Source organism: Lactuca sativa, chromosome 8 (genome assembly GCF_002870075.4).
Source record: "Lactuca sativa cultivar Salinas chromosome 8, Lsat_Salinas_v11, whole genome shotgun sequence".
NCBI classification, from domain to species: domain Eukaryota; kingdom Viridiplantae; phylum Streptophyta; class Magnoliopsida; order Asterales; family Asteraceae; genus Lactuca; species Lactuca sativa.
Window position 1 is genome coordinate 275,585,634 of NC_056630.2, and position 5,859 is coordinate 275,591,492.

The window sequence follows — 5,859 nt, forward strand, 5'->3', positions numbered from 1 at the left end:
CTATAATGTGCCTCAAACTCTTGTGATCCGTGTATATGGTACAACGGACCTCGTGCAGATAGTGCCTCCAAATTTTGAGAGAGAAGACCACCGCTCCCAACTCAAGATCGTGCGTGGGGTATCGCGTCTCATGCGGCTTCAACTGCCGCGATGCATAAGCTATCATTCGCCCCCTCTGCATGAGGACTGCCCAAGCGTGTGATGGACGCATCACAATATACCACGAAATCCTCCACTCCTGCGGGGAGTGTCAACACTGGCACCTCGCATAACCGCTGCCGGAGGGTCTCAAACGCCCTCTACTACTCCGGGCCCCACCGGAAACCACTCCCTTCCTCGTTAGACGAGTGAGGGGTACGACAACCTTGGAGAAATTACGAATGAATCTCCGATAATACCCTGCTAAGCCCAGAAAACTCCTGATGTCTGAGGGAGATCTCGGAGTCTCCCACTACATAACCTCCTCCACCTTGGACGGATTAACCAAAATCCCATCCTGGTTAACGAGATGTCCAAGGAACTAAACCTGTCGCAACCAGAACTCACACTTCGAGAACTTGGCATAAAGTGGTTCTCGTCGCGGCAGCTCCAACAACTTCCTGAGATGCTCCTCATGCTGCTGTCGGGTCTTGGAATACACCAAGATATCATCTGTAAACACAATGACCCAGCGATCGAGCATCGGTCTGCAGACTCGGTTCATTAGATCCATGAATATTGTTGCCGCATTGGTGAGTCCAAACGGCATCACCACGAACTCGTAATGACCCTAACGAGTCCAGAACGCGGTCTTCTCCATGTCTTCCTCCCTCACCCTGACCTGGTGGTATCCTGATCTCAAATTGATCTTGGAAAACCAAGATGCACCCTGCAACTGGTCGAAAAGATCGTCTATCCTCGGGAACGGATAACGGTTCTTCACCGTTAACTTATTCAGCTCCCTATAGTCAATGCACATCCTGTGCGAACCATCCTTCATCCTGACGAAGAGGATCGGTGCTCCCCAGGGTGAGCTACTCGGACAAATAAACTGCTTAACCAGCAGTTCCTGCAGCTGAGATGATAGCTCCTGCATCTCTGGCGGTGCAAATCGGTACGACGCCTTGGCGATTGGGGCCGCACCTAGCACTAGATCAATCCTAAACTCAACCTGCCTCACCGGAGGAACTCCGGGTAACTACTCTGGAAACACATCAGCAAACTCTCTAACCACATGTACCTCTGAAACCGATAGCTCCTCTCTAACCCACGTATCTACCACTTACGCTGAATAACCGGCACACCCGTGCTGATTATACAGTCGAGCCCTGGCCGCCGAACAAAACCTTGATCCCGACCTGGTGCCCTCACCATATACTACCAGTTCTCCCCCACTAGGGGTTCGAACCACCACCCGCTTTCCCTCACAGTCGATCATGGCGCCAAAACAGCTAAGCTACTCCATTCCTACAATCACACATACATCCCCCATGGGGATAGGAATCAAATCTATCGGGAAAGACACCCCGAAAATCTCCAACTCGCATCCTTCGTAGACCAAAGAAGCAGAAACCCCGTGCTCGTTGGCAATCGAAACTTGCAATGGACACTCAAGATCATCTATTGGCACACTGAACTCTCTAGAGAAGGTCTGACATACGAACGACTGACTCGCTCCCGAGTCAAATAAAGCCAAAGCAGGGAAAGAATTTACTAAAAGCGTACCTGATCATAGGCACAACCAATAAGCATAGTACAAATACAATAACTGAGAGAGAGAGAGAGAGAATAGGAACATACCACAAACCACATCCGGTGCTACCTTGGTGTGACAATCCGTAAATTGTTTCGTCGCTGTAACCCATTCCCGTCGGTAAAACCCGTTTGTCTTTCAATTTTCCCGTTAACATTTTAGATTAGGTCATTTAATTTAAGATTTTAATTATGACCTCGTAAGAATCCAAACCCATTAGAAACTCATGAAAGCATCCCAAATTATTATTTAGAAAATTTATAGTTTCGACCACGTCGGGTTACAACAATTAAACCGGGTACGACCAAAAGCCCCGTCTAACATCAGTATCGGGTAGATTTCCTCCGTGTCTCAAACTCAAACTATATTTAAAGTTGAGTGAGCCTCATTTGATGCTTTTTCACTCTCTCTCTACTCTTTCTCTTCAAATCCAAGTTCTTGATCCAAAAACCATCCAATTCAAGCTTCAAATTGGTAAGATAACTATCCTAGCTCATTGATTATCATGTTTAACTTGCAATTTCATATCAAAATTATCCAAAAGGACCATAAGCATGTGTTTACGGCCCTGGAACAGCCCTAGGCCGCAAACACACATAAATGGGATTTTGGAGCCCCAAAACCCTTCCAAACCACCTTTAGAGCTTAGATATGACTTAGGGGCTTTCATGACTGGACTTAGAACACCAAATACTTATCATTTGAGGGGTAAACATGAGTTTACGGCCCAAGATCATGCTTGGACTGTAAACACCCTTTCATAGGTCGTAAACCCCTTTTTAGGTGTTAAAATGCCCCTTAAACACCTCCTAAGCCTTGGATTAATGTCTAGAAGCAACCACAAATGTGTTAGGGACCTTAAACTTGATAAAAACCACTCCCTTAGGAGTTCACGGCCGTAGACCCCCCAAGGAAAGGTTCCTGGGCCATAAACTCCTATAGATAGGGTAAAAGGTTCCTTAACTTCATCCTGTGACTTGTAAAATGAGTTAGAATCACATGTGATTAATCTTGGAAAATTAAAACACATGAGGATTGGGTATGAGAGAGTTTACAGCCATAAACTCCATTAAATTGTCCCTTTGATAGTTAAATCACTTCCTATGCCCTAGATTTGATCCTAGCATCACCCCACTAGTGTTATAAGGCCATTTAGCAACCGAGAACCCACCACCCATGAGTTTACTGCCATAAACTCATGGGGATATGGTCTTAGGGCTGTAATCTCCTTTAGGAGTTTACTCTTGAAGAGTAAACTCCATATCCAAGCCCTACACATCCATAAATGCCACCCGGGTCACTCCAAACACTTGAATTGAAGTGTTTTCGTGTCTAGAAGTGTTTATTCATATGTAATTAATAGATCAAGGTGTAATTAGATACAAATTATGTATCTCTTCGTATTAGATAGGATCCTCGCATGTTTTCAAGCCTCGAACTGACAGTTAGCTTCCTAGCCGACACATTTCTCGACCGGTGAGTTCATACCCCTATGCCTTTTTCCGTGTTTTTCAATGTTTTCAGGGGGGAATACAGGCAAATTATAAATGTTTTCGAAACATAAAACTAATGTAATTCTATAAATATCTGGCAAAATTTTAGATATCTTTACCCCTTTTGTATCATGTGGAGCATCAGGGATGTTTTTCTGAATATAACTAAGTAGATTTCAATTACAGTGTAAGAAACAATCAAAACAATCAAATTATTATGGGAATAATTTGGGATATTCAGTTCTTGTTTTACGAGTACAGATTTCATGCAAAGTTAATAGATAAACTATGTCTGATTCAGTTTATGTCGGTTTAATTTAGAGTATCATGCCAGATAATTTCTTTGTATTCAATGGTTTTTATTGTATTATGTTTCAAAACGATTACGATGTTTGATAACGACCGAGTACACTGTGAATAATTTAATACTAGCTTGTGAGATTTGTCTTCATTAAACCCTTCGGGTTATCATTAAATCCTCCCTAGAAGTATCACCAGAGTCTTCTGGAGGGAGAGCGTGGAATTTGAGAATAGATCTATTCGGGACTGACAAACCCACACCTTAACTGCTAGCTAAAGTTAGGCGGGCACGCCTGGGGTGACAAATTATGGATATCGTCTGACGCCTGAAGAACGTCAAGGAGGTATCGTGTCATATTAGCATGGTTATCCGACTCACAATACGTATTAATATAAATTTTGTTCACGGATTTTATATCTTCCTTTAATCTATAGTTTTATATATTAAAACTACCCACTGTTGTACTGGATGGTAATCTAGGGTTTTTCAATATATAGTTTTACGTACTAAACTACCTACTGTTGTACCGAACGGAATTCAGAAGTTTAACTAAACTGTCTTTATAATAAAATATGGGATTTTCTTGGATAACACCTTTTCAGAAAACCAAAGGAAACATGATCTTTTTACATAAACAAACAACTTATGAACTCACCAGCTTTATGCTGATTTTTAAACTGCTTTTATTCTTAGGTTCTCCTTAGACAGGTATCCCGTGTTCTTTTGCAGAAGACGGAGCGTATGGAAGTCTCGTCTTACTTTTGTTTAGACTAATGTATCTATAAACTTGTATTACTTTACTTTCAAACAAATGTAATGATTTTATGTAATGTAATGTTTTGTGTTTACTATGCTTACTATGTACATAGGTTGCGATACTTCATGACGTCCACCGCCCCAAAACGTTTCCGCCTTCGGTTTCGGGGTGTGACAGATTGGTATCAGAGCCCTTGTTTATAGTGAATTAGTATACCAAAGCTTACTTGGTATAAGACTATAAACACTAAGGGGCCGAAGTGCTCTGAACTAAAAGTATACTTTAAAATATAAGTATTTTTCAAAAATACACAAGTATACCTAATCGCCGTAACCCGTAACCTCGAATAGAACAAAACACAAGTAAATGGGTGTTGTACATTGCGGTTAAACCTAGGAAGTTATGTAGTCGTGTCTAGGGTCAATATAGCCTGATCAACTATATTCATTTGAGACACGACCAACATGTGCTTGGGATTGACTGTGGTGTGCAGCAGGCCTAAAACTTACCCAATACCCAAACAACAAGTCGTTGTCACAATGAAACATTAAATACTATCGGAGTATTTTAGCCAAATCCGACTACGTTGTAGAAGTTCATTCCGAGTATTGCTACTTGTTCCTTCTTTAGCAATAGTTTTTTTGCTTTGATAACTCTTTCCTGCTTATCGCTTATGGAACCCTATATCTGTCATAATGAGATATCCCTTGTTTCATATCTCATATTTCAATTCAGAGGACTTACCATCCTCTTTTTCCTAATCATTTTAGATCAAAATGTCTCCAAAGAAAGGAACCGGCTCTAGGAACACCAACTCTCCGCCACCATATTCTCCTCCGTTCGACCCTGTCTTTTTTCAGACAGTTGTTACTGTCGTAGTGATGGATGCAATGGCGCTTTTGAACCCTAGCCGGCCCAGTGGACCAGGAAGTAACACCTACCTCAAAAACCATGAAGATAATAGAGCACCAGAATGAGCGTAATGAAAGTAAAAAGGTTTTCTGGAAAAAGCGAAAGGGTTAGAGTTCACAAGGATTCTCCAAGAAGCACAAAACAGTGGTAGTTCAAGCTGATACTACTCCTGCCGTTGCTCCTACAGCCCAAGCACCTATCACTGGATATGTTGGTATTCTTCCATGGTGCAAAAGGTGCAGTTACCACCATCGCATCCCCGATCCTTGTCGTGAGAAGTTTTGTAAAAACTGTGGCCAGGAGGGTCACCTCACGCGAAGTTGCAGAACACCAACTCAATCAACCAATCAAGATTACGGAATAGACCTCAGTCAGGCCTACTATGGTTGCGGTGAAGTCGGGCATTACAAGAGAAATTGCCCCAAAGCAGCAACAACTAGCAACGCTGAGATAAATCTGGCTATAAAGCAGGATGAGGCAGCCGCCGACCCCACCGACGTCGGGGGTACGTTTCTTTTCGAAAATTCTTATACTCGCATCCTTTTCGAATCTAGTGCCAAAGAAATTTATTAGTCGTTCATTCAAACGTCCTCTTAAACATAGTCCTCGTCTAGTAACCAAAACATTTACTGTCGAGATGGCTAACGGTGATAAAGAACACGTC